This window comes from Moschus berezovskii, chromosome 14 (genome assembly GCF_049115385.1).
Source record: "Moschus berezovskii isolate FMDL1 chromosome 14, NW_MosBer_1.0, whole genome shotgun sequence".
NCBI lineage: Eukaryota > Metazoa > Chordata > Mammalia > Artiodactyla > Moschidae > Moschus > Moschus berezovskii.
The window spans coordinates 56,161,289-56,188,909 of record NC_142473.1 but is presented as its reverse complement, the minus strand read 5'-3'; the positions used below and the strand labels follow the sequence as shown (position 1 = coordinate 56,188,909).

The window sequence follows — 27,621 nt, the reverse complement described above, 5'->3', positions numbered from 1 at the left end:
CTTTATTAATTATGTTACTTTGGGCACAAGTCACTTAAACTTCTCTGAGCCTCATGTTTCTTATCAGCAATGATAATTTTAATACCTTATGGGGTTATTTTGATAATTAAAGTAGCTCACATAAAAGCTTCCTTGCCTAGTGCATGGAACATAGTAGATGCTCAACAATGCAAGTGGAATGTAATTTTGTTAAGTAATTAAGAACATCAGTTCAGAAATCATGGTCTTTGACTTACTCATCCTGTAAAAAGTTAACCTGTGAATTAAAAAATGTAATGAACCTCAAGGATAAACTGTTAAGTAATGCTCAAGAATTTCCTCCACCAAGTTCAGCAGTCCTAGGTACCTTCTGTCTTTCTGTGTGTTGATAATGATTCCCCTTGTGATTGCAGATGACATATGCAATTCTAAGCATGCTAATCTGAAGCAGCATTAGGTAGAAAAAGAGGAAGTGCAATTTTTCCTTTTGCAAAATTTCTCTCCTTACCTTCCCTCCTTTCCTTCTATGAGGGAAGCCAGTTTCTACCAGAAATTTTCCCAAAAGACTTTCCCTTTTATCTTGTTGCTTGAGTTTGCTTCATATGCCCTTGCAGCCTAGCTGCAGAGGAGGTTGGGAATGTGATTACCTTCTTGGAGAAGTGGTCCTTGCCAGTAAGAAATAGATATTGGTGGCACTAACACAGCTTTTCCACATTACTTATTGCCCTGTTTGCCACAGGGACCCATTTCTAGTTTACCCCTAGTAGTTCCCATAAAAGTGTAAAAGATATGTTGATTTAGATTATGAAAGATACAGCTAGAATTCCAGTTGTTCCAAGAAGATTAGGAATAAGAGATTCTTTAGAAACCATTTGTATCTCCTCCTTTCAATTCCTTTGAAGTTCACTGACTTAGGTCAGGAGCAGGTTTTTGCATTTACTGTAAGTAATGGGCCAGTAGGCCAGTGGCCTCTTAGGATTCTCCTCTTAAAAACACAGGAGTGGTTAATTAGCTTGCCACTTTTGGCCTTCTGATAATTTGGGGAAGTCATGGTGTAAGGACCCTCCAGGTAGTATCATTTTTGCTGAAGTCCTTTTACTTCTCAGGTGAAAGCATTAATAAGTAGTAAAGTGGCTAAACTGAAAGCTGGGAAGGACAAATATGAGCTTGAATTACTCCTAGCTGAGTAATTAACCTGTTAATAATTGAGGATTGGCAATTCAGTCTTGAATGTATAAAGTATGAAGGCTTTTACCTGAGGAGGCCTGTGGTGCTAAGTTGATGTTTGTCTGTAAATTCTTCGAATGCCCATTTGAATCTCACAGATGTTGTTTGTTGGTATCAGTCTTCAGGAATGATCTGATGCATAAGCAGGAGTTAGTTTGTAAGTCTGGTTTGTGCTGTTGACTCTTGAGTGACTAATTTGGGAAGTAGGCACAGAAACTTGCAACCACCTCCTTTGTTCCATTGCTGCAGATTTCCCGTCATGTGTTGGTCAGTTCAGTTCAGTTCAGTCGCTCAGTTGTGTCCGACTCTTTGCGACCCCATGAATCACAGCATGCCAGGCCTCCCTGTCCATCACCAACTCCCGGAATTCACTCAAACTCATGTCCATCAAGTCAGTGATGCCATCCAGCCATCTCATTCTGTTGTCCCCTTCTCCTCCTGCCCGCAATCCCTCCCAGCATCAGAGTCTTTTCCAGTGAGTCCACTCTTCGCATGAGGTGGCCAAAGTATTGGAGTTTCAGCTTCAGCATCAGTCCTTCCAATGAACACCCAGGATTGATCTCTTTTAGAATGGACTGGTTGCATCTCCTTGCAGCCCAAGGGACTCTCAAGAATCTTCTCCAGCACCACAGTTCAAAAGCATCAATTCTTCGGCAATCAGCTTTCTTCACAGCCCAACTCTCACATCCATACATGACCACGGAAAAAACCATAGCCTTGACTATGTGTGGTCAGGACTAACTTAATAGAATATTAGCTGATATTTTATTTTATTGTTTCTTCATAATATTCTTGGTTATACTTTAACATTCCATTTGATCTCATTTTTGGCATTCATGTGCGAGTATCTTGTCATCTGGATGTTTTCTGTTTTGTGAGTAATCCCAATTCAAAAAGAAAATGTTATTTCTGGTGTTAAAGAAAAGTGTTACCACATCTGTAGTCCCACAGGAAACAACTGGGAATGTATACCCCTTGATTATATTTTAGTGTTGATTACCCCACAGGGGTCGCAGGGAGTCGGACATGACTGAGCGACTGAACTGAACTGAACTGAACCCCCCACTAGTGGCTGGAGAAGGAGATGAGAGGCAGAGACTTCTAAAAATAAATTTTTTTTGGCTATACCCCACAGCATGTGGGACCTTAGTTCTCCAATGGGATTGAACCAGTGCCCCCTGCATTGTGAGGGGACGATTGGGGAAGTCCCTTAGACTTTTTATTGTATACCTTTCTGTGTAAGTTTGAACTTGGAACTATGTGAATATTATATACTCTTAAAACTATAACTAAATGATTCAGTATTGGTAAAAAAAAATAAATGTTTTTTTTTTTAAGCTCTATCAGTAAGTGTCAATGTAGCATTTATTTATTTAATTTTTTGGTTGCGCTGTGTCTTCGTTGCTGGTCATGAGCTTTCTCTAGTTGTGACGAGTTGGGACTACTCTTCATTGAAGGGCACGGGCTTGTCATTGTGGTGGTTTCTCTTGTTGCAGAGCACAGGCTGTAGGTGCATGGGCTTCAGTATTTGCAGCATTCAGGCTCAGTAGTTGTGGCACGTGGGCCTAGTTCCTCAGCATGTGGAATCTTCCCAGGCCGGGGATTGAACCTGTGTCCCTTGTCTTGGCTGACGGATTTCTTTCTACTGTACCACCAGGGAAGTCCAGTATTGGTAAATATTTTATTGCATGTCTGTTAGAGATACTATACTGTAAGAATTTATATTAGTTGATGATAAAATGTCATTTTTGGCCTCCTTTTTATTTTATTTTTTCATTTTTGGCCTTTAATTAGTATTTAGTGAAGTTATTTTCATCATTAATAGACTTTACAGTTTATTTCTAATATATACCAAATACTAAGAACACTTGATTCACAAACTTCTGTTTGTGAAATGACTGATGTGAAGCAGGTTATAATTCACAGTTGGAGAAACAGGCTTTGTGTGCTACTGTGTTCCTTTCTTTCTGTGTTTTTTAATTGTTTTGTCTTCAAACAAGCAAACATTGGGTAATTAGTTTCATGCCCAGGCTCAAATTTTATTTTAGTTAACTTTATTCAGAGGTTTTATATCATAGTCATCATTTAACATATTGTTTCTATGGTAAAATGTATTTTGCATTATTAGCCAAATTTCTCATTGGGGAATTCTTTTCGTCTGTTATACTGTAGAGGTATTTCATATAGTAGTTTTCTCAGCTCTGTTGACCTAACTGAATATTTTAGGTATTCCATTTTCTTCTCTAGCAATTTTAGCTATAACCTGTCTGTTTCTCAGGTGGTGGTTTTAGATGTTACACCGTGCATTTTTAATCTATCATTGTTTATCTTGAGTTAATATTACTAGATTGGTGAAAAGTAATTGTGGTTTCGGACAATGAGTTTTAAATCATTATAACTAGATGCAGACATATCTTTATTAATCAAAATAGGAATATAACTCGACGCAGACATATATTTATTAATCAAAATAAGAACCATTACAATCAACACATTTTTGCCAATGAGAAATAAGTCTATTTATGTCTGTAGTTTAAAAATACATGCCTTGGGATTTGATGAACTCTTGGATAGCATTTTCTGCCTCCTGCTGGTTGTGGAAGCATTTTGCCTGCAAAAAGTTGTTGGGATGCTTGAAGAAGTGGTAGTCAGTTGGAGAGAGGTCAGGTGAATATGGCAGATGGGCTTTGTAGCCCAGTTTGTTCAACTTTTGAAGTGTTGGTTGTGCAACGTGCAGTTGGGCATTGTGGAGAATGGGTCCCTTTCTGTTGACCAATGCTGGCTGCAGGCGTTGCAGTTTTCGGTGCATCTCATCAATTTGCTGAGCATACTTTTCCGATGTAATGGTTTCACCAGGATTCAGAGAGCTGTAGTAGATCAGACTGGCAGCAGACCTCCAGTGACCATGACCTTTTTTTTTGGTGCACGTTTGGCATTGGGAAGTTCTTTGGAGCCTATTTTCGGTCCATTCACTGAGCTGGTTGTCACATAAAAATCCACTCTTTGTCGCAAATAACCACCGATTGAGAAATGGTTCTTTGTTGTTGCATAGAATAAGAGAAGATGACACTTCAAAACAATGATTTTAATTTGCGATCAGCTCATGAGGTACCTACTTATCTAGCTTTTTCATCTTTCCAGTTTGCTTCCAATGCTGAATGACCATGGAATGGTAGATATTGAGTTCATGGGCAAATTCTTGTGTAGCTATAAGAGGATCAGCTTCAGTGATCAACAGTCTGCTGATTGTTGTCAGCTTTTGGTGGTCAGCCACTATGCTCCTCAGCTTCAAGGCTCTCATCTCCTTTGCAAAACTTCTTGAACCACCACTGCACTGTATGTTAATTAGCAGTTCCTGGGCCAAATGTATTAATATTGTGCGTTGTCTCCGTTGTTTTATGACCCATTTTGAACTTGAATAAGAAAATCACTCAAATTTGCTTTTTGTTTAACATCATTTCCATAGTCTAAAATGCATATAAAGTAAATAGCAAGTAATAATTCACTAGCAAAAAACATAAAGCAAGAAATGCACATTAAAATTATATATAACATAACCACATTTGTTTAAGAATGTATTCCAATACTAAATGACAAAGTTCAGCAGTGTAAAACTGCAATTAGTTTTGCACCAGACTAATAAAAAGTGTAACGTGATAGCTCATTGTGGTTTAAATTGCATTTCCATTTAGCGTATCTTGAAGTTCAGGTCTGCTGGTGACAATTTAGTTTCGTTTTATGTGAAAATTTCATCGTATAGTCATTTGGAGGGTATAGTTCCTGGGTAATGATTGGTGGCTTGCTGCTGCTGCTGCTGCTAAGTCACTTCAGTGGTGTCCAACTCTGTGTGACCCCATAGACGGAAGCCCACCAGGCTCCCCCGTCTCCAGGCAAGAACACTGGAGTGGGTTGCCATTTCCTTCTCCAATGTGTGAAAGTGAAAAGTGAAAGTGAAGTCGCTCAGTCGTGTCCGACCCTTAGCGATCCCACGGACTGCAGCCTACCAGGTTCCTCCATCCATGGGATTTTCTAGGCAATAGTACTGGAGTGGCTTGCTATTGCCTTCTCCGTGCTGGCTTGACAGTTTATTAAAATTGAAGTGTAGTTGGTTTACAATGTTGTACTGTATAGCAAAGTGATTCAGTTATATATATATATACATATGCATATATATGTGTGTGTGTGTAGTCTTTTCAGATTATTTTCCATCACAGGATGTTGAATATAGTTCCCTTTGCTATATAGTAGGACCTTTTTGTTTATCTGCTTTATTTTTTATAATTTTATTTATTTACTTGGCTGCATCAAGTTTTAGTGGCTACACATGGGGTCTTTGTTGCGCCATGTGTGATCTTTCGTTATGGCACATGGACTGTCTAGTTGTGACTCGAGGGCTCAGTAGTTGCAGGACACAGGCTCTTTAGTTGTGTTGAGCAGGCTCTAGAGCTTTTGGGCTCAGTAGTTGTGGATGGGGTTGTGCATGGGGTTAGTTGCTCTGCTGCATTTGGGATCATAGTTCCCTGACCAGGAATTGAACCCGGGTCTCCTTCATTACAGGGTGGATTCTTAACCACTGGACCACGGGAAGTCCCGTTTATCTATTTTGTATATAGTAGTGAGTACCTGTTAACACTCCTAATTTTTCGCTCTCAGCCCTTTTTCCCCTTTGGTAACTCTGTTTTCTGTGTCCTCTGTTTATGTTTTGTAAATAAGTTCATTTGTATCATTTTTTAGTTTTCTTATATAAGTGATATCATACGATATTTGCCTTTCTCTGTCAGATTTTACTTACAATAATCTTCAAGTCCATCCATGTTGCTGAAATGGCATTTTTCATTCTTTTTTATAACTGAAAGATTCCATTTTATTTATATGCCATATCTGCTTTATCCATTCATTTGTTGATGGGCATTTAGTGCTGTTGTGATCATTTAGGTGCATGTATCTTTTCAAATTAAGAGTTTTCTTTGGATGTTTGCCTGCAAGTGGGATTGCTAGGTCGTATGGTAGCTCTGCTTTTAGTTTTTTGTGGAACTGCCATACTGTTTTCCATAGCAGCTGTATCAATTTACATTTCCACCAACAGTTTGAAGTGTTGTGAAGTGTTCCCTTTTCTCCACATCCTCTCCAGCATTATTATTTGTAGGCTTTTGATGATAGCCATTCTGACCAGTGTGAAGTGATACCTCATTGTAGTTTTGATTTGTATTTCTCTAATAGTCAACATTGTTGAGCATCTTTCCATATGCTTGTTGGCCATCTATATGTCTTCTTTGGAGAAATGTCTGTTTAGGTCTTCTGTCCAGTTTTTGATTTTTTTGTTTTTTTGATATTGAGCTGTTTGAGCTATTTGTATATTTTGGGAATTACACCCTTTTTCATCACAGCATTTGCAAATATTTTCTCTCTGGGAAATATTTCTCACCATTCTGTAGGTGGTCTTTCATTTTGTATACATTTCCTTTGCTGTGCAAAAGCTTGTAAGTTTGTTTATATCCCCTTTGTTTATTTTTGCTTTTATTTCTAGGATATACCACATTTCATTTATCCATTCATCAGTTGATGGACATTTGGGTTGTTTCACTTTTGGCTATTATGAATAAGCCTTCTGGGAACATTAATGTACATGTTTTTCCCATATACATGTGTCTTTACTTTTTTTTTCTTAATAGCAAGGCACTTTGAATAGATTGATTTTTTAATTTATTTATATTTGGCTGTGCCAAGTCTTCATTGCTGCTGGCAGGCTTTCTCTAGTTGTGGTGAGTTATGGCTACTCTTTGCTGTGGTATGTGGGCTTTTCATTGTGAGCCTCTCTTATTGTAAAGCACAGGCTCTAGGTGCATGGACTTCAGTACTTGAGAATTGCGGGCTCAGTAGTTGTGGAACATAGGCTTAGTTGCCACGCTACATGTGAAATCTTCCCGGACCAGGAGTTGAACCTGTGTCCCCTGAATTGGCAGGCAGATTCTTAATCACTGGACTATGAGGGAAGTCCTATTTTCATTTCTTTTGGACATATACCTACTTGTGGAATTGCTTGGTGATATTTTTTTACGCTGTCTCTATTTTTATTTATTTAATTGGCTGCATGGCATGCAGGATTTTAGTTCTCTGACCAGGGATCGAACTTGTTCCCCCTGCAGTGGAAGCACAGGGTCTTAACCACTGGACAGTCAGGGAAGTCCCTTTTTTCTCTGTCTTTAAATGTTCAAAGAACTGCCAGACTGTTTACCAAAGGGAATACACCATTTTATATTCCTACAATGATATATTTTTCTATTTTCTCCATGTTCTTGTCAACACTAGTTGTCAGTTCAGTTCAGTCACTCCATTGTGTCCGACTCTTCACGATGCCATGGACCACAGCCCACCAGGCCTCCCTGTCCATCACCAACTCCCCGAGTCTACTCAAACTCATCTCCATTGAGTTGGTGATGCCACCCAACCATCTTATCCTCTGTTGTCCCCTTCTCCTCCTGCCTTCAATCTTTCCCAGCATCAGAGTCTTCTCAAATGAGTCAGCTCTTTGCATCAGGTGGCCAAAATATAGGAGTTTCAGCTTCAGCATCAGTCCTTCCAATGAATATTCAAGACTAATTCCCTTTAGGATTGACTAGCTGGATCTCCTTGCAGTCCAAGGGACTCTCAAGAGTCTTCTCCAACACCACAGTTCAAAAGCATCAATTCTTCTGCCCTCAGCTTTCTTTATAGTCTAACTCTCACATCCATACATGACTACTGGGAAAACTGTAACCTTGATGAGACGGACCTTTGTTGGCAAAGTAATGTCTCTGCTTTTTAATATGCTGTCTAGGTTGGTCATAACTTTCCTTCCAAGGAGTAAGCGTCTTTTACCATCTGCAATCATTTTGGGGGCCCCCAAAATAAAGTCAGCCACTGTTTCCCATCTATTTGTCATGAAGTGATGGGACTGGATGCCATGATCTTAGTTTTTGAATGTTGAGCTTAAGCCAACCTTTTCACTCTTCTCTTTCACTTTCATCAAGAGGCTCTTTAGTTCTTCTTCACTTTCTACCATAGGAGTGGTGTCATCTGCGTATCTGCGTATTTCTCATGATGTACTCTGCATAGAAGTTAAGCAAGCAGGGTGACAATATACAACCTTGACGTACTCCTTTCTCAGTTTGGAACCAGTTTGTTGTTCCATGTCCAGTTCTAACTGTTGCTTCCTGACCTGCATACGGCTTTCTCAAGAGGCAGGTCAGGTGGTCTGGTATTGCCATCTCTTTCAGAATTTTCCCCAGTTTGTGGTGATCCACACAGTCGAAGGCTTTGGCATAGTCAATAAAGAAGAAATAGATGTTTTTCTGGAACTCTCTTGCTTTTTTTTGATGATCCAGCGGATGTTGGCAATTTGATCTCTGGTTCCTCTGCCTTTTCTAAAACCAGCTTGATCATTTGGAAGTTCATGGTTCACATATTGCTGAAGCCTGGCTTGGAGAATTTTGAACGTTACTTTACTAGTGTGTGAGATTGTACATTAGTTATATGTCAGAGCCTCCCAGCAACAATACATTCTGTCATCATTGTTGTCATCATCATCACCCCCAGTTTATAGAGAAGGAGACTGAGTGTCAGATTGTTTAAGTGATTTGCCCAAGATCAGAGTACTGAGTGGTGAAACATCTGGGTTTGAACCTGTGTGTATGCCTGATTTTTAAATTTAAGTTCTTTGTCTCATTGAAAATTACTGGTATATATTGTTTGAAATCAAGTGAAATTTCATAGTGTTTCCAAGCAGTGAGAGCACCTGTGTAGATAGATATTTTCACAGTCTTTATTAGATGTTGGCAGAAATCCACTGAATATAGGAACATCGTTTCCCTAGTTTTGATAGTTGTACTCAGTTTTCTTAAAAGTAGAAGGCAGATGTCTTTCAGGATTATTTTAAATAAATGGGCACAGCATTTTTAGTGCCTGCATGTCTAGATATTTGGGAGGGAGTGTCTTCTTTCAAGAGTTACTACTTAGAATAGATACCAAAGAAAAAGTGTAAGATTCAGTGCCTTGCAAATCTTTCTGTCTGGCTAATTAGTACAGGATGGAAGAAGGTCCACTGGGTGGAATTTCATGGTTTTTCTGATCCAGGATTGTAGAAGTACTATGTGAAAAAATGGAGTTTTAAAGATCTCTTTGCTTTTCCAATAATTATATCTAGGTTAGGTTATATTTTGAAATACTTCCATAGTCAAAAATGCCTTTTTTTTTTTTTTTGGTTGTTTTATAACCAGGATGTTTTGTGGTCACAGGATGAAGGATACCATTTCTGAATAGAGCTAAAGTGTTGCTGTATACCAAGATTTTTTCTGGCCACCTAATGATGTTTATTTTTAACCTTTTGGCAATGTACCTAAAATAAAATATATTCCACAAATAGCTTAGAATCAGCTCATACTGGGTGGTAGAAATATATATATTCTCATGATACTTTATATTAGTAAATTCACTTTAATAAAAGATTACTATTTAAATGTTTGAAGCTAATGTTGTGAAAGTATTGAAATGCTTTTTATTTAGGAAATAGATGCTTATTAGCCAATTACATTGTTTAATTTTATATAGCTATATGCATAAGGACAAATACTTTCCTGAGGAAAGAATGGTTGTATATTTACTTTTAGGAAAATAATCATATTTTCAAAGTTTCATTAGTTTATAAAAAATATAGAAGAATAATAGTAGCAAATTGTAAAACTTTGTTAAGGCTTAAAAAATGGCTTTGACGATGGCCTATTTTGTTAATATAGCATCTTTTGACATTTGGTCTAGTCTTGATATATTAGCACACGTACTAAAATTAAGTCTTCACACCTCCTGTATGTTATATATCAGTGTTGTTTTAAGGAAGGAGAAAGCAAGGAAAAAGACCTCACTGTTTAATTTTATGAGTAACTGGCAGAAAGCTGTGAAAAATTTATGATGTACTATCTTTTAAATGTACAGTGTAATTCAAATGTGAGGAATAAGATATATCTTGCACTAATGATATTTAAAGACAAATTGTAGGAGATTATGTTTGCTTTAATTTGCATCCTTTAGAAATACAAATTTTCATTTAATTAAATTGTTTGAATTTTCATTTAATTAAATTGTTTGATATTTGTTCTTTGCCATGATCTCAAAAGAATGTATGTTCCATTTCAATAAGAGATTATCTGACTAATGAATGTTTCCCACTCTTTTCCTGGCAAAGAAGACTTGGTATCTTAAATTGGGTCTTAAACATGATATATCATAAATGGAAACAGAGTCATGGTATTCAAAGGTGAAGTTGATTATGGATCTCCTGACAAAATGATTTGGCAACTTGGTTAATATTGATTAATCTTAATGAAAGGTAACTTTTTTTTTTTAACTTAAAAATGCAGTTTTAGGTGGGATTTTTTAATACTTTCATTCAGGTCTTTTGTTTGTGTGTGTACATGTGCCATGAGATCAACATTTTGAAAAATGAGAGGACATAGTAATCTTCTGTTATCATGCAACTTTTACTGAACTAAACTGATACTCTTTAAAGGATGCTATGATAAAATGCATTGGAAGAATTCTTGTGACTGTCTTTATCTTAGGGCCTATTTAAAAAAAAAAAATAATTTATTAGGCTTCACTGGATCTTAGTTGCAGCATATGGGCTCTAGTTCCCTAACCAGGAATCAAACCCCAGACCCTTACATTGGGAGCTTGGAGTTTTAGCCATTGGACCACCAGGGAAGTCCTTTTTTTTCCCCTTAGGGCCAAGCTTGGTTTCAATTTCTTTGTGATAAAATTAGCTTTTCAGGTAACTCATTTTGACATTATTTCTCTTTATTTATACATAAAGAGACAAAGTACATCAAGAGCTTAAAGGCAAAGAAATTTAAAGATGCCCAATTAATATGTCTTTTGATCAACACATGTAACTAGAGAAAAAGCAGCTCTATTTTAGGCTGCATTTAATCAATCTGAGAAGTTATGTTCCCCAGCTCTTGTGTTTGGAAGTAGGGAGCAGGGAAAGAAGGAAAGATAGTTATGTGATGAGGAAGATCATAGAGTTTTTCCAGATTTTTGAATATTGCCATCACAATTTGATGACATTGCCTTCTTTGAAATAGTTTTGCATTCCCAGAATTAGACATAAGTTATTCAGATATAGGTGCTAACAATGCACTGTATAAGGAAGAATCAACTGTGTATGTTACAAATGATTGGCCCTACTCTTCAGATGGAGTAGCAAATGGCAACCCACTCCAGTTTTCTTGCCTGGAGAGTCCCATCGATGGAAGGGCCTGGCAACCCACAGTGCATGGGATTGCAGAGAGTCAGACACAACTGAGCAACTAACACACACACTCTTAACAATCACAGTTGGTTGATTTAGGGGAGAGAACTGGGCATATACATTTTTAAAGGCATCACAGATGATTCATATTTGTAAATAAAGATGAGAACTGGTGTTATAGGAGTTGATTAATACACATTTCAGATCTTCTTCCTGACCTTAGGCATTCCAGGAAATATTCCCTTCGCTAAGAGATGCTATAGGGGAGGTGGATTTCAAAGATGTTTAGAATTATCAATTGGACAGTCAGTCCTGAATAGATTACTTGTAGGTTGAAAATGTCAACAAAGGACTTCCCTGGCAGTCCAGTGGTTAAGACTCTATGCTTTTACTGCAAAGGATGCAGATTCAGTCCCTGGTCGGGGAATTGAGATCTCACACGCTACATGGTGCAGGCGAAAAAAGAAAGAAAATGTCAGCGAAATAATGTATGACTTTTCAAGTTTATTTTACTTTTAACAAAAACTTGTGGGATTAGTAAGAAGATGCTGGTCTCGTTTGTTATTGTTTTTCTCCCTTCTTTCATGTATAGATGATTTTTAAAACTGTATCTATAATGATTTAATTATTTTGTTTTTTGGTGAAACAAGGAAGGATGAGTAGTTGTATAATTTTAATTCTCTGATTCTCAAAGTGTGTTTCCTAGATTAGTAGTACTGTACCAACTAGGAACTTGTTAGAAGTGCAGTTTCTCTGACTTTATCTCTGTTGACCGAGAAAAAATACACAACATGAGAGTTGTGAGTTAAGTTTTATTTGGGGCAAAATGAGTATTATAGTTCGGAAGATAGCCTCTCAGATAGCCCCAAGCAACCGCTCTGAGGAGGTAAGAGGAAAAGTCAGCTACATGTGATTTTGGTGAAGGAGGATATGTTCAATCAAGCACACATTTTGGTAGAAGGTTACTGCTAGTCACAAGAAGCAGATGTCTCTGTTAATGATTTTAGTGCTTTTCTAGATGGGAGAAGATGTAAGAAATTGGGCTCATAAAATCTTCTCCTGAAGATATCTAACTAACAGGACTTTAGAAGTCCTGTTCTGCCAGTTTTTTCCGGAGAACAGAGTGCCTGATTCCTTATCTCCACCCTGAACTCCTTTCAGGAGTTCACATTCCTTTCAGGCTGTTTGAAGTTTAGCAGCTGCATTGACAGTGACCTAATCCTTGTAGAGGCAGATGGTAAGGGACAATTTTTGGTCAGCTCAGTCCCCTCATTGTCATAAATTCTACTGTGGTTTGGGAGGCACTTCATGACCATTTCTGTTTTGTCCCATGGTGCTAGGAATGCTCATTCCTAGGTCAGGCAGGGATTTTGTTGATAGCCACATAATGTGCTCTTACTGGACTGGGCCCTGTTAATAGTAGCCGAAATCTCTGGACCACCTGTCACACCATCTGGTATGGTCCAGGAAACGATTCCCTCTGTGTGTTAGTTGCTTCTTCCCATATCTAAACTGTTCCAATCATTGACCTGATATAGAACTATTTAGTCAGCTACTTCAAGTCACCTAGTAGTCATTTTATCTGAGGTTCGTGCACACATTTGGTAATGCAAGAAAGAATAATTTTGTAAAACAGGCAAAATACAAATAATATAGCTAGTAGTGTTGGTAAGGTCATAAGTAAGAATTCAAGTCAAGAACTTCTGCTAGGTGTTGCCTAGTGTATTCTCAGATCGTTTTACTTAGTCTGTTCTGTACCAATCCTTATCTTTGGGGAGATTATATTTTGGTATTATTCATAGGCACCCAGCCCAATTTCCTAGTATTATTAATATGGCCTCTTGGTTCCTGACATAAGGGGAGACTTAAATCTAAATGACTGCAGCCTGGTGTTAACCACATAAATCCATTCCACACTTGAGGGAGGTTATATTCTTTGGCTGAAATTTTGCTTGTTGTTCTGATTGAGTTTGAGTGACACTGAAAACAAATTTGTGTTTATAGCCAGCGTCATACATAGCAGGTATTATTAATTGGCCAGGTGAGGGTATCCCACCTAATAACATCAGCTAGTTGCCTGAACAGAATTATATCTTTTTTCTAGAGTAAATTTCCTAAGGGCTATTCAGTTAGAGCCTTGGAGTGGAGAAATCCACCAGGGTAGCCCAAAAGTACTGGATACAGGTAATTGACCGTAAAGCAAACAATTAGATTAACTTTAACTGTGCATAAGGTTGTGAAATGCATTTAGTTAGCACACAAAGATGTGAGCAGTTATCACAGTAATTGGTATACAGGCCTGGTCTTGCATCTTGGGTCACCTGTCTACTTCAGATGTTGTCAACTTCTCATCCTGGCTTGGTAGTGTCTTCTCTGTTTGGGCATTGTTTTAAGGTCAACCACCCTCTCTATAGGGCAATCCATGCAGGGGCTTGTTCTAAGTGTAAATATTAATTCAAGAGTCTATTCCCTTCAGTTTTGCTGTGTAGGAGGCAGTTAAGAGTATTTGATGTGTCCTCCATCTAGGTGAGAGAGTGCCCCTTAAATTATGTCTCTTCTAGTATACACAATACCCTGGTTTCAGGTCATGGGCATCTGATTTTCATCCAAAGATTATTTAGATAAGCTTTAGAAAAAGACTTAGAGTGTTCTTTTAATAATTCAATTAAACTTTTAATTGAATTATTTCTTAATTGAATTTATTTTTTACAATAACAAAACATAACAGCAAGGAGCTGTCTGAGAAGTAAGTCTTAGGCAGTAAATACAGACCTCAATTAACAAAACTAGAATTTAAAATCCACTTAAACATAACACTTTTCTCTCTAAAATTACCCTCATTTCTACTGAATATAGCCAAATTAAGACTAATTTGTTTGCAGAATAAATCTGGTTTCAATAAACTTGGCTTGATGATTTATATAATTGATCACATGGACTTTTTAAAAATTGGCTTTGCTGGAACTTTTTATAAGGAATTTCAGATTAAACTTTTTAAAAGTAAAAGGGGCCAGCTTTCCTGGCCTCTTAGATTCAGAAAAGCCATGCCAAAGGCTTGTCACAGATTTCACCTTCAGATCTAGGTGAATTCCTCCCTTTTTGAAGTCCCCCAAATACCTTGAGATTCCTGCTTCTGTTAGGAGATGGCCTTCCTAATTTATCTGATAAAACTGCTGGTAACTTGAGAGTTTTCAGTCTCTGGAAGGATCAGGTAGAGAAAAAAGATAAATGTTTCAATTCTGCTTCAGTTCAGTTCAGTTCAGTCGCTCAGTCTTGTCCGACTCTTTGCGACCCCATGAATCATAGCATGCCAGGCCTCCCTGTCCATCACCAACTCCCGGAGTTCACTCAAACTCATGTCCATCGAGTCGGTGATGCCATCCAGCCATCTCACTCTCTGTCGTCCCCATTTCCTCCCACCCCCAATCCCTCCCAGCATCAGAGTCTTTTCCAGTGAGTCAACTCGTCGCATGAGGTGGTCAAAGTATTGGAGTTTCAGCTTTAGCATCAGTCCTTCCAATGAACACCCAGGATTGATCTCCCTTAGAATGGACTGGTTGGATCTCCTTGCAGTCCAAGGGACTCTCAAGAGTCTTCTCCAGCACCACAGTTCAAAAGCATCAATTCTGCTTACAAAGGTATAATTTGCCAAATTTCTGTAAGTCATAATTAGCTTGAGGGGAGGGGTTTCTTTATATATGGAAAACATAGATTTAAAACTAATAATGTTTCAAACAGAAATCAGTGTGCTACATGTGAGCTTAACACCTCTAGGTAGAGTCATTTCAGCCCTCTTATGTGGCTCAGTTTCTCCTTTGTTAGTCTGAGACCACTGTGGATATTCAGATCACTGAAGGGCCAGTTCTTTCACATGACCCTCCCACCCCCCACCCCAGGTTGAGAGCAAGTCTTAATGAGTGGGTTTCACTATGGGACCACGGCATGGTATGAGGACTATGCCTAAATCACTCCTGTAAATAATTCAGTTTCCCGAGGAAGCTGTAACCGATGGGGAGGAATCTTGTCCCTCTTCTTAGGAGCAAGGCTCACATGTAATATCTTTACTTTTATCTCAACAAATTCTGTCAATACATTTTTCTATATTTGGCTATAGTTGTTTCACAATCTTATGTTAGTTTCTGCTGTACCATGAAGTGAACCGGCTCTTGTGTATCCATATATCCCCCTTGTCACTGTTAGATCACTTGTCATGTGGTATGTTAATCCTTTGTCTTTCTATTTTTTGTTTTTTGGTATGGTTTTTTTCCCCCTCCATCCTGTGGGCTTTTGAGAGCAAGACTGGTATGTAGATGCTGAAGAAGTATTTGTTACTGAATGAGGCATCGTTGGCCAAATAAATATTTAATAATTTTTAAAATGTGGCTTTTAAAATTGTTGTTAAAAGTTTTCTTTTCCTTTGTTTACATAAGACTGTGTACTGCAATATAGTACCTAATTTGCAGTGTAGCATGGTCGTTGATATCCATATTCACATCCTGTATATTTATGTAACTATCTTTTTAGGATAAATTTGTAGAAGCAGAATCAATGGGTCAAACATTATATACTCTTTAAATGATCATTTATACTTGTTGCCGTATTACCTTTCCTTACTCCCCACCCCCACAGTCGATAGATATTTCCAGATGTGGGAATAGCAATATATTATCATTATCCTGATGTTCTAATATTGGTCATCTTATAGGCAGAATAGTCTTATTGTTTGAATTTCTTTGGTTATTAGAAAGATCAGGGGTTTTTTCTTCATATTGGACTATTTTACATTATTTTATGTTTTTTGTTAATCGTCTGTGCTGTCTTCCTCCATTGGGGCTGCTCTGACAAAATATCACAGATTGGGTAGCTATAAACAACAAAAATTTATTGCTTACAGTTTTGGATGCTGGTAAGGTCAAGATCAAGGCACCAACACAGTTGTGTTCTCTTGTGAGGGCCCTTTTTCTGGTTTATAGCTGGCATCTTCTTGCTGTGTCCTTGCAAGGCTGAAGAGCTGGGGATCTCTTTGGAGCCTCTTTTATACAGGCACTGACTCCTTTCATGAGGATTCCATCCTCACCTTCCTAAGGCCCATTAATCATTTTGGTATTGGTACTAAGATTCCAGCATAGGAATTTTGGTAGGATATAAACGTTCAAACCACTTCAGTATACTTGCCTTGAGAACCCCATGAACAGTATGAAAAGGCAAAATGATAGGATACTGAATGAGGAACTCCCCAGGTTGGTAGGTGCCCAGTATGCTACTGGAGATCAGTGGAGAAATAACTCCAGAAAGAATGAAGGGATGGAGCCAAAGCAAAAACAATACCCAGTTGTGGACGTGACTGGTGATAGAAGCAAAGAGCAATACTGCATAGGAACCTGGAATGTTAGGTCCATGAATCAAGGCAATTTGGAAGTGGTTAAATAGGAGATGGCAATAGTGAATGTAGACATTCTAGGAATCAGTGAACTAAAATGGACTGGAATGGGTGAATTTAACTCAGATGACCATTATATCTACTACTGTGGGCAGGAATCCCTTAGAAGAAATGGAGTAGCCATCATGGTCAACAAAAGAGTCTGAAATGCAGTACTTGGATGCAGTCTCAAAAACGACAGAATGATTTCTGTTCGTTTCCAAGGCAAACCATTCAATATTACAGTAATCCAAGTCTATGCCCCAACCAATAATGCTGAAGAAGCCGAAGTTGAACAGTTCTATGAAGACCTACAAGACCTTTTAGAACTAACACCCAAAAAAGATGTCCTTTTCATTATAGGGGACTGGAATGCAAAAGTAGGAAGTCAAGAAACACCTGGAGTAACAGGCAAATTTGGTCTTGGAGCATGGAATGAAGCAGGGCAAAGGCTAATAGAGTTTTGCCAAGAGAACGCACTGGTCATAGCAAACACCCTCTTTCAACAACACAAGAGAAGACTCTACACATGGACATTACCAGATGGTCAACACTGAAATCAGATTGATTATATTCTTTGCAGCCAAAGATGGAGAAGCTCTATACAGTTAGCAAAAACAAGACCAGGACCTGACTGTGGCTCAGATCATGAACTCCTTATTGCCAAATTCAGACTTAAATTGAAGAAAGTAGGGAAAACCACTAGACCATTCTGATATGACCTAAATCAAATCCCCTATAATTATACATTAGAGGTGAGAAAAAGATTTAAGGGACTAGATCTGATAGATAGAGTGCCTGATGAACTATGGACGGAGGTTCGTGACATAGTACAGGAGACGGATCAAGACCATCCCCATGGAAAAGAAATGCAAAAAAGCAAAATGGCTGTCTGAAGAGGACTTACAAATAGCTGTGAAAAGAAGAGAAGCGAAAAGCAAAGGAGAAAAGGAAAGATATAAGCATCTGAATGCAGAGTTCCAAAGAATAGCAAGGAGAGATAAGAAAGCCTTCCTCAGCAATCAATGCATAGAAATAGAGGAAAACAACAGAATAGGAAAGACTAGAGATCTCTTCCGGAGAAGGAAATGGCAACCCACTCCAGTACTCTTGCCTGGAAAATCCCATGGGTGGAGAAGCCTGGTAGGCTATGGGGTCCATGGGCTCATGAAGAGTCGGACACGACTGAGCGACTTCACTTTCACTTTCATGCGTTGGAGAAGGAAATGGCAACACACTCCAGTATTCTTGCCTGTGGAGAATCCCAGGGACAGGGGAGCCTGGTGGGCTGCTGTCTGTGGGGTCGCACAGAGTCAGACACGACTGAAGCGACTTAGCAGCAGCAGCAGCAGCAGAGATCTCTTCAAGAAAATTAGAGATACCAAGGGAACATTTCATGCAAAGATGGGCTTGATAAAGGACAAAAATGGTATGGACCTAACAGAAGCAGAGGTGGCAAGAATACACAGAAGAACTATACAAAAAAGATCTTCACGACCCAGATAATCACGATGGTGTTATCACTCACCTAGAGCCAGACATCTTGGAATGTGAAGTCAAGTGGACTTTAGAAAGCATCACGACGAACAAAGCTAGTGGAGGTGATGGAATTCCAGTTGAGCTATTTCAAATCCTGAAAGATGATGCTGTGAAAGTGCTGCACTCACTATGCCAGCAAATTTGGAAAAGTCAGCAGTGGCCACAGGACTGGAAAAGGTCAGTTTTCATTCCAATCCCAAAGAAAAGCAATGCCAAAGAATGCTCAAACTACCACACAATTACAGTCATCTCACACGCTAGTAAAGTCATACTAAAAATTCTCCAAGCCAGGCTTCAGCAATTCATGAACCGTGAACTTCCAGATGTTCAAGCAGGTTTTAGAAAAGGCAGAGGAACCAGAGATCAAATTGCCAACATCCGCTGGATCATGGAAAAGCAAGAGAGTTCCGGAAAAACATCTATTTCTACTTTATTGACTATGCCAAAGCCTTTGACTGTGTGGATCACAATAAACTGTGGAAAATTCTGAAAGAGATGGGAATCCCAGACCACCTGACCTGCCTCTTGAGAAACCTATATGCAGGTCAGGAAGCAACAGTTAGAATGGACATGGAACAGCAGACTGGTTCCAAATAGGAAAAGGATACGTCAAGACTATATATTATCACCCTGCTTATTTAACTCCTATGCAGAGTACATCATGAGGAACGCTAGGCTGGAAGAAGCACAAGCTGGAATCAAGATTGCTGGGAGAAATATCAATAACCTCACATATGCAGATGACACCACCCTTATGGCAGAAAGTGAAGAGGGACTAGAAAGCCTCTTGATGAAAGTGAAATAGGAGAGTGAAAAAGTTGGCTTAAAGCTCAACATTCAGAAAACTAAGATCATGGCATCTGGTCCCATCACTTCATGGGAAATAGATGGGGAAACAATGGAAACAGTGTCAGACTTTATTTTTTTGGGCTCCAAAATCACTGTGGATGCTGATTGCAGCTGTGAAATTAAAAAATGCTTACTCCTCGGAAGGAACGTTATGATCAACCTAGATAGCATATTAAAAAGCAGAGACATTACTTTGCCAACAAAGGTCCGTCTAGTCAAGGCTATGGTTTTTCCCGTGGTCATGTATGGATGTGAGAGTTGGACTGTGAAGAAAGTTGATTGCTGAAGAATTGATGCTTTTAAACTGTGGTGTTGGAGAAGACTCCTGAGAGTCCCTTGGACTGCAAGGAGATCCAACCAGTCCATTCTAAAGGAGATCAATCCTGGGTGTTCATTGGAAGGACTGAGGCTAAAGCTGCAACTCCAATACTTTGGCCACCTCATGTGAAGAGTTGACTCACTGGAAAACACTCTGATGCTGGGAGGGATTGGGGGCAGGAGGAGAAGGGGACGACAGAGAATGAGATGGCTGGATGGAATCACCAACTCTATGGACATGAGTTTGGGTGAACTCCGGGAGTTGTTGGACAGGGAGGCCTGGCGTGCTGCGATTCATGGGGTCTCAAAGACTTGGTCACAACTGAGCGACTGAACTGAACTGATAAACTTTCAAACCATGCCATGTCCTTAATCTAATGTTCTGATTGAATGTTAGGAGTTTTGTGGTTTTTGATATTTTAGGTTGCTTGATTAATGCAAATGCTTTCCTCCAATTTGTTGTTTAACTTTGTCTTTTTTCATCTAAAAATTAAAAATCACCATTGGTACATACTCATGGGACATATGTAAAAAACCCAATGATACCAAAAATTGAATATAAAACTATAAAAATATTCTAGAAAGTACTTTAAAGAGACATGATATTCCATTAGTAGATAAAATAGAGTTGAAGTCTAATCATTAATAGGAATAAAAATACTTAAATTTAAGTGGGTTCACCTGAAAGAATTAATAAGCATGAAGATTTATTCACTTAATAACAGAAGAAGGCACAGATTGCAAAATTGTAAGGAGAAACTGACAAATCTCTATTCACATGGGAGATTTTGACATCAAACAAACTTTAAAAAGTATGTAGAGTATTTAAATTCTATAATTAATAAGCTTAGTTACATATATATTGATAGATTCTGTGTCTAATATGCAGAATATATTCATTTCAAACACAGAAGTTGATTATATCATTATTAGTTCATAAAAGAAGTATCAACAAATTCCATGGAAATTATACATCCTTTTTATGTAGTACATGGTTAAGAGAGGGCTCAGGGATTAAATTCCAGTTCTTTGCTAGCTGTGAGACCTGGATGAGTTACCTAACATCTGTGCTTTAGTGTTCTCATATATAAAATTGAGGTGATAATAGTGTGCCGCTCAGAGCTGTGAGGATTACTGTTCAGAGCAGGGACTTGCACATGGTTGAGGCTCAGGAAATGTTTAATGTCGTCATTATAATTATCATCATATTCTCTGATCCCAGTGCAGTAAAAATAGAATTAATAATAAAGAGAAGCCCTCTCTCTCACCCGTAAAAGAAAACTCCACATATCCTACTCAGTAGTAAACAGGAGTGAGTTATGGATATATACAGCAGTGTGAATAAAGGACACACCGGTGAGTGAAAGAAACCAGAGAGTGCCTGCTGTATGATTCTGTTTATATGAAGTCTAGAACAGACGAAACCAATTGTGTTGGAAAAGAAACTAGTGAGTGGTTTCCTCTGCAGGTTAAGTGGGGGAATTGAGTAGGAAGGAATATGAATGAAAGGAGTATGAAAGTATAGCTATCATTCTGTATGTACCTTGGTGGGCATTTGGATTACTCAGGTATATGTATTTGTCAAAACTCACACATTTTATGTATATATATATATGTGTGTGTATATATATAATTTGTGATTTTAGTTTATGTAAGTTTTACATGAAAAGACTCAACAGGAGAATGAATAGATATACAAATTAGAAGGGGGAAAGTGGAAGCAGTGGCAGATTTTCTTTTCTTGGGCTCCAAAATTACTGTAGACGGTGACTGCAGCCATGAAATTAAAAGATGCTCCTTGGAAGAAAAGCTGTGGCAAACCTAGGTAGCATATTAAAAACAGAGACATCACTTTGCCAACAAAAGTCCTCACAGTCTAGACTATGGTTTTTCTAGTAGTCATGTTCTGATGTGAGTGAGAGGACTAAAATTCACGCTTGAATTTTACCTTATGGTTGAAGAACTGGTTAGAGAACATCAGTCCTTTTCAGAATCTTCATAAAAACAGAAAATGAGGGAACACGCCTAACTCTATGATGTCCTTATTACCTTGATAACCAGTCAGACAAAGATACCACAAGAAGCTACAGATCAGTATCCCATATGAACATTGATGTAAAAATCCTGAACAAATACTAGCAAACTGAGTCCAACAACACATTAGAAGGACTATACACTATGACAAAGAAAAATCGATTCCAGGAATGCAAAAGTTCAACGTAAAAAAAATCAAGGAATGAAATATACCATATTAATAGAATGAAGGGGAAAAAAACCCACATTATTTCAGTAGAGGCAGAAAAATCATTGACAAAATTCAATACTCTTTCATGATAAAAACACTCAGTAAACTAGGAATTGAAGGAAACTTCCTTAATATAATAAAGGGCACATATGAAAAACCCACAAGTAACATTACACTCAATGGTGAAAGGCTAAAAAGCTTTCCTCCTAAAGGGACAAGACTGGCTGCCCACTTTCACCACTGCTACTCTCTTGTGACTTTGACATTTTATAAGCATATCTGGAAGCAGTATTTGCCTCACTGGGGTTTTTTGTTTGTTTTTTAAGTTTTAAAAATTCATCTGCTCTATGGCAGCATTTTTCTCATGAATGTTTCTCAGCTACTCTGTTTTTCCTGTGCCTTTTTTTCTTCTTCTTAAAATTTTGTATTTGCAGGCAATGGAACCCACTCCAGTACTCTTGCCTGGAAAATCCCGTGGGTGGAGGAGCCTGGTAGGCTGTAGTCCATGGGGTTGCAAAGAGTCGGACATGACTGAGCGACTTCACTTTCACTTTTCACTTTCATGCATTGGAGAAGGAAATGGCAGCCCACTCCAGTGTTCTTGCCTGGAGAATCCCAGAGACGGTGGAGCCTGGTGGGCTACCATCTATGGGGTTGCACAGAGTCGGACACGACTGAAGTGACTTAGCAGCAGCATTCTTGCTCCCTTTGGGGTTATTTTTGAATGAAGAGAGTTTTTCCTGTACAACTTTTTAGGATACCAGACTTTTTAGAATACCAACTTTTTAGGGTAGTTACAGTCTTTCACATTTACAGTAGTTTTCGTTGTACCAGGATTGAGTGTATGAATTGTTTTATTTCTCCTCAGCCAGAGAAGATTGACTACTGCAGGACCATAGATAGTACAGGCTATCTCACTATTTTTTTTCCTACTACACCAGCAATCTAATTTCTGCCAGTGTAAATTGTTTGTGTGATTTCTAATTTAATACTTTCTCCTCTATTTCTTCAAACTAAACAGCAAAGCTTCCTCCACCAGCCTATGTCTCTTGTTCTTGTTGGAAATGTGGTTTAAATTTTATACCTCAGTAAGTACAGTTGAAGAAATGTACTCCCCGCATCTTTTTGAGTTTTGGAACCTCATGCCTTATATTTTACCCTCTTTCTCCAATTTAATTGTCTCTCCTCAGGGCTGTCTTCCACTTACATTTCATGTTTCCTACTTTTACTGGAGATCATGTTTGCATTTTGTTTTTTATTCTATTTATTGCTTTTGGGTAATTTCTGAGAGGAGAAGGGAGATTCTGACTTTGTTATTTAAGACCAGAAGTACTTTAAATATATTTTTTGGCAGTGCTTTGCATATTAATATTTTAACTGGATTAAATTTCATAATTATAAACTGTGGGCATGATATTTTCACTTAGTAAATACTTTTCTAGTGTTTGCTGTATACCAAGTCTAAGTGCTTTACCAATAGGTACTTATTTAATCCTCATAATAATCCTATATGAGGTAGATGTTCTTTTTATTCCTGTTTCATGATAGGAAACTGAAACATGGTCAGGAAAATTAACTTGCCCAAGGTTACCTAATTAATAAGAAATAAAAACACTTTCTACTTTTCACTCTATGCATGTAGTATTTGTGGATCTTGGCATCATTTGTTTATCTTATACTAATAAATACTTTGAGAGCAGAGTCCATGTCTCATTCGTTTTTACATACCCAGTGCATATTTAGTAGAATACTTGAAATTCAGAAGATGCCCAATGAATGTTGTTGGTGAATTAATATTTTTTATTAGGAGCAAAATAATTTTCTCTCTGTCAGATTTGTATAGCTTCAGTTGTTCATTCTACTTGCCTTGTTCAAAATAAACTTTTTTTTGTATTCTCATGTCATCATTTTAATGCTATTGCCATATTTTTGGTAATAATGTCTCTAAAAACAGCTGTTATATTCTAGGACAAAATTGTAAAGTTTTCTTTATGAGAGTCACCAGTGTCCTGATAAATAAGTAGTGGTTCCCTTAGCCTGGTTTGCTTTCTGTGCTAATGAATAATTTTTTTATATTCTGATGTTATTGTTCAACTTTGTTATTTGTAAAATAAGAGGTCAACTAACCCAGAGTAGTAGAAATGTGGTAATCATCTTATAGTTCATTTGTTTTTCTTGCTCAGTTTTATTCCACTGTAAGAATGTATCACTGTTTGTTGGCCTATTATCCCACTGGTATAATTTCCTGTTTTGGGCTATTTATGAATAAAAGTGCTATAAATATTTTTGTCAAGTGTTTTTGTGGACATTTGTTATCATTTCTCTTGGTAAATTTCTAGCATTAGAAATATGTCAAGATGGATGTTTAGTTACATAAGAATATGTTTTTTTCTTTTCCCTCAAAATGGTTGTACCATTTTATATTCCCAGAAACAACATGTAGAGTTTCATTGTGTTTTATCCTTACTGATACTTATCAGTCTTTTTCACTTTAGCCATTCTGGTGGGTGTGTTTATTTTTAATATTCATCATTATGGTTTTGATGTCCCATGTTTACTACACAATTAATAAATTGAATGTTCTTAGGTGTTCTGCTTATCCTGGTGATGAATTACAGATTTAGGGAGTCCCCAGAGTCCCCAGACAACTCTCACTCCTGATACCAATTGCAAATCTGGAGGCCTCCTAAGTCCTCCTCACTTCACAGACTATTTTCTAAAACAGGTGTACCATGTTACATTGCTATAAGCACTGTGTGAGAGTTTTCAGTTCTCTAGGTCCTTGCTGGCACTTGTTTTTGTTCTTTTTTTTTTAAAATTTTTATTTAATAAATGATACAAAGCACAATGCCAAAAACATTAACAGTTAAAATTTCACCAAATGAAAAAAATGCTATAGAATACACAGTTGTAAAAAGCTACATTAAGTTATTTTACAACTGCCTCAAGCCGCAAAAAGAAAAAAAAAACCCAATAAAGTTATCCCTCTCTTAAAATAGAGGGATAACTTTGTTCATCTTTTAATAACAGCAGCCATTAATATTTTAAAAGAGATTTTATGGGAAACTGATGTTGACTTTTAACAAATGCCTTTATGTCTTATATGAAGATTATCAGAACATTTTTTGCTCTATTCTCTTGCTGTCAGTTCAGTTCAGTTCAATCATTCAGTCATGTCCGACTCTTTGCAACCCCATGAACTGCAGCATGCCAGGCCTCCCTATCCATCACCAACTCCCGGAGTCCACCCAAACTCATTTCCATTGAGTTGGTGATGCCATCCAACCATCTCATCCTCTGTTATCCCTTCTCCTGCCCTCAATCTTTCCCAGCATCAGGGTCTTTTCCAGTGAGTCAGCTCTTTGCATCAGGTGGCCAAAGTATTGGAGCTTCAGCTTCAATGCAGCAGTCCTTCCAATGAACACCCAGGACTGATCTCCTTTAGGATGGACTGGCTGGATCTCCTTGCAGTCCAGGGGACTCTCAAGAGTCTTCTCCAGCACCATAGTTCAAAAGCATCAATTCTTCAGTGCTCAGCTTTCTTTATAGTCCAACTCTCACATCCATACATGACCATGGGAAAACCATAGGCTTGACTAGACGGACCTTTGTTGGCAAAGTAATGTCTCTGCTTTTTAATATGCTGTCTAGGTTGGTCATAACTTTCCTTCCAAGGAGTAAGCATTTTTTAAATTTCAAGGCTGCAATCACCATCTGCAGTGATTTTGGAGCCCCCCAAAAATAAAGTCAGCCACTGTTTCCACTGTTCCCCCTATGGTAAAATCCATATAAAATTTGCTATCTTAACCGTTTATAAGTGTATAGTTTAGTGCTGTTAAGTGCATTCATTTTGTTCCACTGCCACAACCATCCATCTTCAGAACTCTTTGCATATTGCAAAACTGAAACTCTGTGCTTATTAAATAATAACTACTTTATTCTGTCTTCTTACCTCCTGGAAACTACCATTCTACTTTGTGTCCATGTGATTTTTACTGCTCTGAGTCAAATCTGATATAAATGATAACATACAGTATTTGTCTTGTGACTGATTTATTTCACTCAGCATAGTGATCTCAGAGATCTCACAGTTCATTCATGTTGTTGCGTGTCAGAATTTCCTTCCTTTTTAAATTTAAATAATAGTTATTCATCCAAAACAAATTTAGCAAAATCTTAAATACTTTTATTTTTTATGTAAGAGATGAATAGTTATGTTGGTACATTTAAATAATTATTAAAATGAGTTTTATTTTATTGGCTTTTTTCTATTCCAGCTCTTTTCTTTATATTTTTCACTTTTTACTTTGATATCTCTGCCTTATTGAAGTGTTTTAAGAACACAGATACCTGACACCTCACAGAAAAGCCTTTAAATCCAGTATGCATGCATTTGTGCTAAGTTGCTTCAGTCGTGTCCAACTCTTTGTGACCCTGTGCACTGTAGTCCACCAGGGTCTTCTGTCTGTGAGATTCTCCAGGGAAGAATACTGGAGTGGGTTGCCATGTCCTCCTCCAGTTAAACTCAGTATATTCAAGGTAAATGGTTAATGTTTTGTTTCATTGACTCTACCTTGCCTGTGGTTTGTAAAAAGTGGAAGTGAAAAGTTGCTCAGTTGAGTCCGACTCTTTACTACCCCACTAGGGGTCCTCTCTGTCCATGGAATTCTCCAGGCAAGAACACTGGAATGGGTAGCCATTCCCTTCTCCAGGGGATCTTCCTGACCTAGGGATTGAACTTTGGTCTCCTGCATTGCAGGCAGATTCTTTACCACTAGTGGTGGTTTGTAAGGTACACTGTTATTTCAGGTACTGTTAAGATAGAAGAAAATACTGCTAATTATTTAAAAAATGGATAATATCATAAAATGGGACTTCCCTGGTGGTGCTAGTACTCCTGCCAATATAGCAGATGCAAGAGATGTGGTTTCAATTCCTGGGTCGGGAAGATCCCTTGGAGAAGGGGGTGGCAACCCACTCCAGTATTCATGCCTGGAGAATCCCATGGACAGAGGAACTTGTCAAAATTGTTTACTGTATTAATCTGGGAAATATAATACATGTGTGAAAAAGGCTCTCATCATACTATAACATGTAGTGCCCTTGTACTTTGTTGACTCTTATAAAAGACTAGAATGAAGAAAATGATTTGACTATTTCATGTTGAGAAGCTGATCAAAATTTGATTTTTATCTTGTTTTCTGTGGTTCCCTCTATGTTATTATATTCAGTAGACATTTTTATACCTACTGTGTACTAGCCATACTGATGACAGTAGCTAACATGCACACACACACATACCCACACCTGTCTTTTACTATGTGCTAGACACTATTTTGAGCACTTTATATATTGTCATTTACTAAATTTTACATTATCCCTATGAGGTATATACTATTACTATCCCCATTTTACCAAATAGAAACCTAAGGCACAGAGAAGTCAAGTGACTTGACCAAGGTCATACAGCTAATAAGTGGTGGAGCTAGGATTTGAATGTCCTAAGTCAAGGCAATGGTTTTTCCCGTGGTCATGTATGGATGTGAGAGTTGGACTGTGAAGAAAGCTGATCGCCGAAGAATCGATGCTTTTGAACTGTGGTGTTGGAGAAGACTCTTGAGAGTCCCTTATACTGCAAGGAGATCCAACCAGTCCATTCTAAAGGAGATCAATCCTGGATGTTCATTGGAGGGACTGATGCTAAAGCTGAAACTCCAATACTTTGGCCACCTCATGAGACGAGTTGACTCACTGGAAAAGACT

General features: G+C 38.0%; 1 protein-coding gene across 1 annotated transcript in view; it reads left to right on the top strand.

The window, feature by feature from the left end:
- Positions 1-27,621, top strand: part of FCHSD2 (FCH and double SH3 domains 2) — a 249,661-nt gene that overhangs the window by 11,525 nt on the left and 210,515 nt on the right. The gene's annotated exons all lie outside the window — the stretch shown is intronic.